Source organism: Mustela putorius, unplaced genomic scaffold (assembly GCF_011764305.1).
Source record: "Mustela putorius furo isolate JIRA1106 unplaced genomic scaffold, ASM1176430v1.1 tig00000577_pilon_pilon_pilon, whole genome shotgun sequence".
Taxonomy (NCBI): domain Eukaryota; kingdom Metazoa; phylum Chordata; class Mammalia; order Carnivora; family Mustelidae; genus Mustela; species Mustela putorius.
In genome coordinates, this window is record NW_025421421.1 from 264,509 (window position 1) to 277,095 (window position 12,587).

Consider the following 12,587-nt stretch of genomic DNA (forward strand, 5'->3'; position numbering starts at 1 on the left):
ATATTTTATTATAATTATTATTACAGTTATCATTACAATTAATTAAGGCTAAAGTATATTGAGGAAATATAATTAAAAAGCAAAATTTCCTGCCAAACCAGAAAATCTCATCACAAAGATGTAAGAAAAAGAAAACAGTTATATTATTGAATGAAAATCAAACCAGAATGTGATGCACATCACAAGCATTCTTATAAAGAGGTAAGACAGAAAGATATCTCGTCCTTTCATTATAGCTAAGTAGATACACACCATGGCAAACATGTTCTTAAGATAAACAATGACTAATCTGCAAGCAGGAAAAAGGACTAGACAACATTTATCCTACATAGTTCATCCTAAATGCATCTAGCATTTGGGTTGACCAACTGTGCTACTTAATGGTCTTTATCCAAAGGAAAAGTAAACTTCTTATGTCTTCATGACAGAGAGTAGTTTTGGAGCAAGGCACTGCAGGAGCTAAGTGTGTATAACTGGGAGGGAGGAGTGTCATCTTTCTTGATTACATTTCAAAGAGATAGTTCCCAGGTCCTTGAGAAAGAGGCTTATTTAGGTTTTAAAAGTTCATATATATATTTAAAAGAGACAGAAAAAGAATTACTGTAACTCTAAGCCTAAAGCAAATGCTCTTAGAAAGGGAGTATATAGGAAATTTCTTTCCTTATTTTCAATAGGGAGAGGTTTTTGTTTTTTAATTTGTGTTTACCTTACAAGTGATAATGACTAATAATAAAAATATAACCCAATTCCTTTAGAATGTTTAATTTCTGATTTAGGACAAATATAGATAGATACTTTTAAATAAAAGAACTGATACTGAATTTTAAAAAATGAAATTATGATCTTTCAACAGTATGATAACCTGGAAATTAGTATAAACGAGATTTATATCCTAACTAGAAATGATAAATAAAATTCAACAAATTTACTTTTCAAGGACATATCTACATTAAAACAAAATAGCACTTGTGTGCATACACACAGGCATATCAATGATGGTAGGAATCACTGAGAATTTAAATTCAAAATAATTAGATTGGATTCTGTTTTTATGGTATCCCAGGGGGCTTTATATGAAATTTGGAACATTTGAAATACACCAAAAGAAAGAAGATATATATGGCCTTTAGGGACATACAAGGCAGTAATCTAGACCTGAGACACTGGCCTGAAGTCCCAAGTGCTGTAAACAATCCCCAAAACACACACCCATGTGCACACATACACACATTCCATGAGTAGGCCATAGGGAAATTTGTCACAAGTGCCCCGAAATATTCTACTATGTAGGAAAAAGCGTATTTGTATAAAAGAAGCAATTATAATAAATATAAATGAAAAAATATTTATTTTCCATAAAAAGATACAAATATGTAAGTTAAGTTAAGGGATGTAGAAAATATTGTGAGGTGGCTCAACATGTAACTAACAGGAGTTTAATTTAGTAACCTTAAGTGAAGAAACAGCTTCAGGAAAAAAATCAGAGGAGATAGTCTTCTTTGATGAATACAGGAACAATGTTAAAATAAATTGTGCCCTTCCCTTGAACAGCAACAACAAAACTCTCACAGAGAATGTATTTCATATGCAGGATTCTGCAGTGTAAAACATATAGAAAGTTGTAAGGTATAAAATATAACTCAGTGCTGGTTAAAGAGTTTCAGGAAGAATTTTCTTTCCTATAGTGTGTGTAATGCTATCTAACTTCTTCCACAAAGAACATATTCTAGAGGACATCGTTGTCCACTTGATTATATTAAAATAGAAGAAAGGGCAAACACGGAATTGAAATTCATGCTCTTTAGAAAAGACACATAAAGAAGAACAAATTTTACCTTTATAGAGCGATTCTCATCTGTGGCATAATGTTTATTCAATGATTTTCATTTTTACCACCTGCAAGACTAGGTCACCTTATTTTAAAAGATTAAGGAATAGAGGATAATACAATATCAGGAGACTAAGTATATCTATTGAAACCAGAAAGGGAAGCACAGAGAAGTATAAAAAGGAACCTTTAAAAGTCATTTTCTTTCTATGCCTTTTTTTCCCCCTAATGGGATTCATCCTTTACAAGGTTACTTTGGTTTGGCCTATATATCTGAATGATATAAAACTACTCCTTAATTCTAGGAGTTGCCACAATTGCTGACTTTTTTTTTTTATTTTTCTGCTATTGTGAAGTTATCCCGATGCTCTAGATCAACTGTGTTTCTTGCCTCTAAAATAGTGCTATAGATTGTAGTGCATCTAGACCAACTTAAGTGACTATAAGGACAAGGGAAAAGATTATTTCTGACTATGAGAAATAGTCACAGAGAATGAGAAGTCCAGGATTTTGGAGTCTGTGATGAATATAGGGAGAGGAGGTTTATAATATTATTCTGTTTCACTCTAAATGTGAAATGAATAAAACCCATTCTCATGGATATATACCCTGTGCTGTCCAGCCCTGGACACAGTGTGGTCTAGAAGATCTTTATTCTCTTAGTTTCTGAAGAATCTCATGCTAGTTCACTATTTAATAACACGAAGTTAATTGGTTCTAAGGATCAAGCAATGCCATGCATGGCATGACATGGCAGAATGTGGGAGAAAATTACTACAGAGATTAAACTCCTGCCCCATCACAGAAGTCTTTAGTGATTCTGTGGTTTGAAAGGTAAGGAGTAAGTTGTTGCCACCTGAGCCTTTGCAGAAGACGCATAACACTTAGTGGGTTTCTTTGGATTTGAGAGATTGTATGTACTGCATTTGGGTATACTGCTGAAAACTATTAGAGGGTGCAGGAAAATATTAGTTTTGAGTGGGGCCCCAAGACAGTGATCTCTGCATTACTTCAGGACAGGAGAAGGTAAATGCCTGAGCTCAAGCCCGGAGAAGAAATAATGCCCTTCCTCTGCCTTTTTGTTCTGTTCAGGCCCTCAGAATTGGATGATGTCTACCTCTACTGGTGAGAGCAATCTTCCTTACTCAGTCTACCAATTCAAAGACAGTCTTTTCAGGCTCCTGGGTAGCTCAGTCCCATAAACATCTGCCTTCATCTCAGGTCATGATCCTAGGGTCCTGGGATCGAGTCTTATATCGAGTTCCCTGCTCATAAGAGAGTCTGCTTTTCCCTCTGTCTGTGTTCCCCCTGCTTGTGCTCTCTGTCAAATAAGTAAAATCTTTTAAAAAAGAAAAAAAGATAGTGTTTCAAGATACACCATTACAGAAACACCCAGAAATGACATTTTACCAGCTATTTGGACCTCACTTGGCTCAGTCAAATTGACACATAAAATGAACCATCACATGAACATCAATTTTGAATATGGAAGGCAATGTCCTATGACACAGTAGTTAAGCCTTCTAATAGAAAAAATAACAGATAAGCAATTTGGAGGGAGTACTTCCTTTTTGTTTCTTCAAACCTGTGATACCTATACCTAGATATCTATACTTGAAATCCTCTTGAAGTGATAGGACACAATGTTGTATCTGCGGCATATCATACAAATAAATCTTACCTTCTGTCCTGCCTTGTATAAAAGGAAGCAAATAGTTCTTGTATAGAAGAAATCTGTGATAGCCATGCAAAGCAGATTTTCTTCACCTATTTTTCTGACAATTCATTTATAGGTCAACAAATGAATTATAGATAAAAAGATAAGCTTTCCTTCTCCATTGCTTTCCTCCTCTCTAAGCTTTAATATTTAATTATACATTTATGGAATATTTTCTTTTATTTGAGAGGCAATGGGTAGATGCCATAAATTCTAATCAAATTAAAATTATGCTACAAGGTGATTAAGCCAATTTGAAAATGGTTGCCTCTAGACAGCACTTTTGTGTAATGGGAACAGTAATAGGTAGTCTGTTTTAAATATGAACACCCCAAAAGAGATGAATTACAAGTATTTTGGCAAAGCATTATTTTATTTTAGAGTGTCCCCATTAATAACCTAGCAAATAATATCATTGACAACTTAATAAAAATGCTTTAGCAGATACTTAGGTAGAAATTATTAAGTTATTTATATATATGTGTGTATGTACTATGCTAATTTCACAAGAGACCTGAATGTCTATGAAAAGAACATTTTTATAATGTGAAATTCTATCAACTCTGTATATTATGACCCTTTGAGCAGCGATCCATTTGTAGTGTACATAGATCAGGCTAGTATGCTAATGTCTTTTCATGGCAAATGAGTGGTCAGATTCCCTGTTTGGCTACATCTTCCCCAAAGGAGGTACGTGCACATTTTGGTTTATCTCCTGAAAAATCCCTCTCCCTCACCCGCTTACAAGTACAAACAAGTAAATAAATTTATCCCATAGTTTGTTTTTTACATTTAATTTCCCACCTTGAAATTATTTTTGCTTTTTATCTTCCCAAATAAAATTTGATACATTGAATGTATTCACCGTTCCTTAATTTTTGTGCAATTATCTGTATATGAACTGATAGCTATTATCTATTAGGTATGCATTAAGTATATTTTGAATAAATTATCCAGGGAGTAAATATAAAAGAACTGGATTATCTCATTTGCTCAATCCCCAAATTCACAGAAAGTAACTTAAGAAATTTTCCCTATATCAACTGCCAAAAACAAATTTATCAACTTTAAATATCATTCTAGAAATAATTCACATGACCATGTACTCTGAGAAGTGTCATGGACTTCTCCTATCCTTTCTCTGTTGCCCCCATTTTCCATTCTCCTCCTCACTCACTCTTGTAGGTGACTTATCTCATTAATTTCTAATTTACTCTTCCTGTGTGTATATGCATGGATGTATGGACTTTTGCTTTGTCTATACAAAAGAGCACCATACAGATCTTCCTTTACATTTTGCTCATTTCACTTAAAAACCTAGCTTGGAAATCATTCCATGTCAGCTCATAAAAATCTTCCTTTTTGTGCAGCAGGACAGTACCCCATTATGTGGATACATCAAATCTTTTTCAACTATTTTTCTATGTTTGAGCAGCATTTATTTACAACATGTTGAAATTATAAGCTTTCTGTGATAAATAACATTGGGCAGATGTGCTTTTATGTTTTTGGAGTTACAGCCTCATGGTAAATTTCTAGATGTCGGTCAGAAGCTAAACCCATATGTATATTTATTAGATTGTGCAAAATGTCCCTTCATAAGGGTTTTCTAATTTATATTACCACCAGAAATGTGTGAGAGTTCTTTTTCCCAACTCACCCACAGTTTTAATCATTTTTATTTTTTAACCAATTTTAGAGATGAGAAATGACATCTCTGTGTAATTGAAATTTGCATTTCTCTATTCATGTGATTGAACATCTTTTCATAGGTTTAAAGGTCACATTATATATATTTTTGTGAATTGTGTGTTACCTTTTTAACCTGTTTTTCTATCATGAACTCATTAACTTTTCAAAAAAATGTTAATTGGTATAAAATTATATATCATACAAATCAGACATTTAAAGTATACAGTAGGAAAAAAGTGTACAATAAAGTGGGTTTTAGTATATTCATAAAGCTGTGTAACCATTGGCATGGGCAATTTTAGAATATTCTTATCACTTCAGAAAGAAATGCTAAACCCATTAGTGTCATTCTCCATTTACCCTTAATCTCCCATGCCCTAAAGCCCTAGCTGATCACTGATATACTTTCTGTCTCTATAGGTTTGCCTTTTCTAGATATTTCATATAATTGGAGTAATAGAATATATATCTTTTGTGATTTATTTCTTCTTTAACATAATGTTTTCAAGGCTCATCTACACTGGAGCATGTACCAATACTTCCTTTGTGTTGCCAAATAAGATTCCATTGTATGGATAGACCACATTTTATTTATCTGTTCATCAGTTGAAGGACGCTTGAGCTGTTTCTACTTTTTCTCTATTATGAATAGTGCTGCTACAAACATATATCATTATTTTTTTGTGTGGATATATATTTTGACTTTTCTTAGGGGGTGGGTGGTTAAATACCTAGCAGTGGAATTGCTAGATCATATGAAAATTCTGTTTTTGAGGAACTGTTTTCCTCATTAAAAAACCTAGACTTTTTTCCAAAGTGGCAGCCTCATTTTGAGGGTTCTGATTTCTCCATGTCTTCACCAACACTTATTCTCTCTCTCTCTTTCTTTTAATTATAATCATCCCAATAGGTATGAAATGGTACATCATTGTGGATTTTATTTGGGTTTCTCTTGTAACCAGTGATGTTGAACATCTTTTCATGTTGGCCATTTGCGTATCTTCTTTAAAGAAATGTCTTTTCAGATCTTTTGCCCATTAAAAAATAAATTAAATGATTTTGTTATTTTAGAGAAGTTTTAGGTTCACAGCAAGCTGTTCACACATGCACAGCTTCCCCAGTAATCATCATCCCTCATTAGAGTGGGACATTTATAACCCATGAGGTTCACTGATACATCATAATCATCCAAAGTTCACAGTTTACTTTAGGACTCACTCTTGGTTTTGTACATGCTGTGGGTTTGGACAAATGTAGAATGACATTTATTCACAATTGCAGTATCATATAGAGTTAATTTCATTGCTCTAAAAATCCTTTGATCTCTGCCTGTTTTTCCCTTCTTTCCTGCTAACCCTTGGTAACCACTAGATTTTACTATACCATAGTTCTTCCTTTTCCAGAATGCCCTATAGTGAAACCATACAGTATTCAGCCTTTTCCTATTTGCTTCTTTCACTTAGTAATATGCGTTTTAGTTTCCTCCATGCCTTTTAATGGCTTGATAGCATTTCTTTTTTTTTTCTTTTAAGATTTTATTGATTTATTTGACACAGAGAGAGAGAGAGATCACAAGTAGACAGAGAGGCAGGCAGAGGGGAAGGGAGAAGAAGGCCCCCTGCTGAGCAGAGAGCCCAGTGCGGGGCTCTATCCCAGGGCCCCGAGATCATGACCTGAGTTGAAGGCAGAGGCTTAATCCACTGAGCCACCCAGGTGCCCCAATAACATTTCTTTTTGACACTGAATAATATTCCATAGTCTGGATGCTGCAGTTTATCCAGTAAACTTCCTGAGGACATCTTGGTTGCTTTCAAGTTTTGGCAGTAATGAATGAAGCTGATCTAAACATCTGTGTGCAGGTTTTTCATATGGACATAAATTTTCAACTCCTCTGGTTAACTATTAACTACCAAGGAGTGAAATTCCTGGATCGTATTGTAAAAATATGTTTAATTTTGTAAGAAATTGCCAAACTGTCTTCCAAAGTGGCTGCACCATTTTGCATTTCCAGCAGCCATGAAGGAGAGTTCCTGTTGCTCCATATGCTTGCCAGCATACATTAATGTTTAAATTTAAAATATTTAATTATGCAAGTGGCTTTCTGTGAATATTTACTTTCAAAAACTGAGTGTCATTTATAGTTAAATTGCAAAAGCAATATAGTAATCTGAAAAAGGTTAGGTTTTTAGATTTTTCAGAAGTTATGTGAATTGTCATTTACACTACTGAGTAGAGTCCAAGAATACATTATGAGTCAATCTATATTCAAATTTAGAGCTTTCCCAAATATGAAATATTCATCTTGCAAACAAACTTTCTTTGGGGAGACTAAGCTATTAATATATTATCTTTTTCAGATGGGCAATAAGACTTCCATGTCCCAGTAACTCTATATGAATTAATAAGTATAAATATATTAAGGTGAAATTTGAGTAATTGTATGCATGTTGGAGAATTCTAACTACGTTATATAAACAAAATTCAGTATGTGATCAGAAAGTCCAATATCTTTTGCACTATGCCACTTATGCTATAATTCACAGCTTCACATTTTAATTAGTATTATAATCTCTGATTAATTTTTATCTATTTTTTACTTGTCTGTTCACCTACTCATAAAATGATATGGATTTCTTCATTTAATGTCTTTTCCCATGTGATATCCTAAGATGACTTTCAATTTACTACCTCGAAAAGACAAAACTGAAAATGTGTGGTTTATGTCTGGAAACTTCTCATCCTTTCATAAGCAAAGTTATATAGGTACATTTCCCCACAAATTGAAGTATTTGAAATACCAGAATTATTTACAAAGACAAATGTGAGAGCTTCTACCAGACTTGAGCAAATAACACTTCTGGAGGATAAACATAAGTTTATTTCTCCTATTAAGGAACGATTAGGCTTGTTCCTTCATCACTATGTAATGTAGAATGGATGGTACTTCTGTTTTTGTAAAGGAGCCATTTGGTTTTCTGAGCACTGATTCTTACTGATGGTTGAGCTTCAATAAACAATCACTGGATTTAATGTTTTTAAATCTAATAGACTCATAATTCTGCTGATAAGAAACTGTGTTGCATCGTAGCAGTTTTACTGAGTCCTTAATTTTTAGACTTTCAGTATTTGAATATGGTGATGTGAACATTAACTTTGATAAGTTTTACTTCATCATTTAACCTCAATTATGGTTCCCAGAGAGTGGGATTTAAAATATAAGATTGGATAGGAAAATCAAGCTTACTTAATCTTTTTTATTTTTTTAGCTAAAAATATTATATACTTCCTAAACTTTTTGAAGGATTACTATAGTTAATGTTTTAATGGCACACTGGGAAATAAATGGAAGTGGCTACTATTATTATTCTAAATAGCAAAATCTTCATGGTAGTTTGTATGTTTTTAAATAGTGCTTTATAAACAATCTGTCCCTTATGAAAAAAAGCAAGCAAAATTTCTAGATCAGTAAATATTTATACTTAGTAATGTATATGAATATATATATATAAAATGTATAATATATTTAATATGAATATATATGTAATATCTCTGTGTGTGTGTGTGTGTCTGTGTACAAAACCATGACTATTTTTACCCTGTAGTAAGTAATTTTGGTGGCATCTGGGGTTTTTTTTTTCTGTTTTTTTTTTGTTGTTTTTTGTTTTTTGTTTTTTTTTGTGGAATAGAGGAATAGATATAAAATTGGTTATAAATAGAAGTATACTAGAAATAAATAAATAGTCATTATTTATGGCTCACAGATACCTTTTTGTTTTCCCCCCAAAAGCCATCAAATTTATTGTCCAAATTTTAATGATCAGACAACCTTAGGTGGAGTTCACCTTGTGAGGAAGAAGAGCTCTTCTAGTTGTGTTCCTGAAGTATACTTAGGGCAGACAACTGTGTTTAACCGTAATTCTCTTAGGAAGTAAGTCTACAGAAAGTCTTTTGGCTGCGGAGAAGCCTAAGCTCTCACATGTGAGACAGGCAGCAGTTTCCATGAGGAGTCCTCTGGGGCCACGCTGGTCTGGGAGGTCTGTCTGTCTAAGCAAGTCTCTCAGTCACCATCTTTCTGACCCTGCTCAACCTTTTTAAAGTGCTCACTTTCCTTTGAGCTGAATAAGGTTCTGTCCTGGGGATGATCAGAACTGCTTTCATTCCCTGGCTGGTAACCTGCCCCATCTTTTCTAAGGTTCTTCTGTTTTCTACCCCATCTCTTTCTGACCCTCTTTTTTTTCCAGCCCTGTTTCAGTTGAGCATCTGGACTTGACACATAAATGAGTGACATTTCAGATTCAGATCTTTCTTTCCTCTGTGTTGTGGCCACTGGTGAAGGTGGCTGCAGATAGGAATGCTGGAGCCTGCAGGTGGGTTTTGGACACCACAAAACGAGTCGAGGAGATAAGCTCCCTGACAGACCCATTCATAATGTGCCATCCACCCAACTATGCTTTTTCCTCTTCCACCACATGCAAACATTGTAAAAAGACTATAAAAAATGTAAAAAGAATGGATAAAATTCTACATAAAATATGTTAAAAAGTTAAATATATATATACATATATTAAATCATTATATTGCACACCTAAAACTAATGTAATGTTATATGTCAACTATATCCCCATTAAGAAATATACAAAATAGTCAAATGTAAAAGAAAGCATATTTATTAAGGTCTGTGAAAAAACTGGACATCTATGTTAACAGGATTTTTTTGTTCAGATTTAGGGAAGAATTTTTACTATCAACATAACGGTATGAACAATAATAGAAAAATGCAGATTTAAAAACTGCTCTTTTACGGGTATAGCAATCTCACAGACTTATCTCATATGATCCCTGTCAACTTTAGAAATAAAACAGCCAATTATTTAACCAGTAAAAAATTAGCTTATTTGTGAATAGCAGAGGAACTTCCATTTGGACCTTCAGACTATGGCAAAATGTATGCAGTCTGAAGAATGAAGAGGGACAGCTACTTTAGAGGCCAGAGGGGGAGGTTGGGAGGAGTTGGTTGAAGGAGTCGGGGATTCTCATTGGTGGAGCCATGGCAGTTTCTCCATTTCTCATTGGCTGCGTCCTTACAGTTCAGGAAGGGGAATTCTTCCTTTTTCCTATGGGAGCAGGTAAGAGAAGCTTTGAGGAGTGATAAGGGAGAACTTTCCTGAGTCCATTTGAGTGGGTTTCCTTTCTTCATTTCCACACTGATACATGTTGTCTTCTGAGATGCATCAGTGTGTTCTCATTTTAGATTTCCTAAGAGCAGGCCAATGGCCAGAAAGGTCCTGAAAAGATGTGACAACATAAAGCAAGAAGTGACCAGATTAAGATTTGTGTTTAGGTTTTCTAAATTCAATAGTGTGAACTTTAACTCTGCCAGGTCTTCCTTCATGAATGATGTAAAAGGCTACTACCTAGGACTTGATAAAGACTGGTTAGAAGCTGGGCCGCATTTATCTAAATGTAACTGAGGTGACCTGAGGATTTCAATCTTCTCATCACCCATAAGCAACTACACTCCAGAGCATGAATTACATCCTGGCAAGCAGCTGAACTAGAACATCCAGAATCCCTGAGAACAGAGGCTGGACCTGTTACTGTTTGGTGTGTTTCTTGTTTCAAATTAGTTCAATACCCAGACACCAGGCCAATCGCACCTGTTGACCTAGAGTGGCACACCCATCTTCCAGATCTAGTCCCTTTGATCATGGCTCCGCCCAGATTACATGCAAATTGCCCTATGGCCCTGTTGTTTAGGAACACAAACCAGTTTTCTCTGGAGATAACACCATTAACCAGATTCTTCAGCTCTGATTTTAACTTTGGCCAATTTCCAACTAATACTTTGTCCTAAATCTCTTACAGTCAAGCCTCAAAGGCTTATATCAGTACTCATTTTAAATATTTAATTACACATCACTTCTCTGTATAATGTATTTTAATGAGAGGTAGGCATTATTGTGTTTCTAAAAAAAGTATGTAAAAGCACATTTTAAATGAAGTTCTGAGGAAAATTTGTTAATCTTATGATAATGTTTGTTTGTTTTTGGCAAACCATCCTATCAAAATTATATCCAAAAAGAGTAATTGGGTTTTCAGGTTAATTTTTAAATTTACATTTCAAAGCATCATGCTTTCTTGGATAGTGGTCCATGTGTCCGCCAGATGGCTGTGTTTAAGTCTGAAGGCTTCATGCTTTTTTCTTTGAAAGATATTCAGGCTTTCAAATTTTTTAAAGAGGGGACTTTATTTAAACAACTGGTTAGAAAACTATTTTGATAAAGGGCCGGACAGCAAATGTTGCAAGCTTTGAAGGCTCTTAGGTCTCTGTTATAACTGGTTTAAGATCTAACTCTACCATTGTTGCTGGAAGTAGCCAAAAGTCAGTTGTGTGCCAATAAAATTTTACTTACAAAAACAGTGGTGGGCCAGATTTGGCAGGTTGTTTGTTGATCCCTGATTTAAACAGTTCTGTGCTTTGTGGAAAACGGAATTCACTAAGCGTTAGACATGACATACCTAGGAAACTACATTTTAAAAATATCTTAGGAATTGGGATGCCTGAGTGGCTCAGTTGGTTAAACAACTGCCTTTGGGTCAGGTCATGATCTCAGGGTCCTGGATCAAGTCCCACATCAGGTTCCCTCCTCAGCGGGGAGCCCGTTTATCCCTCTGCTTGCTGCTCCCCCTGCTTGTCTCTCCCTATCTCTCTTTCTTTCCCTCTGGCAAATAAATAAATAAATAAAATACGCTTGGAGTAAGTCAACCAATTCCTGTTTGAAATAATTATTTTCATCCTTCTCATTTAAAATTATTTTAAAACAGTACAATTTGTTTAGAGATAGATTTAGCAATCACCATGAAATAATATAATTTTTCGTTCGTGATGCTTTGAGGATTTGAGTCAGTTAGATATTTGTTCCCACATCTTCCACCCAAAGGTAAAGGTACAGAATAGCACTCATTCCTCTCACCTGTTCCAAAGCATAGCACAGATTCAACTCTGCCTCTCAGGATGATTTAGAGGCAGGGAGACCCTGAAACAAATAATGAAGTAACTGAATTTTCAGTTTGATTCTGTCCACTTTTCCTTTCTCTCCTATGTCCCCGTTTTTGGCACGTGAATCTTTCCTCCCAGGTAAGTGTTCTAGTGTAACAACAAAGCACCTGCCATCGTGAGGCATTCCTCCAGTATCAGGGAAGCATCTCTTTCTATATTCCCTTTCTGTGTTTTAAAATTTTAATTTATAACATCAATTTGTTGAAGTGAGCTTTCCAACAGGACAGTTAGTTATGGGCTAATTATATAATTTATTTGCACTTTAATAAGGGATTCCATAAGTTTTAATG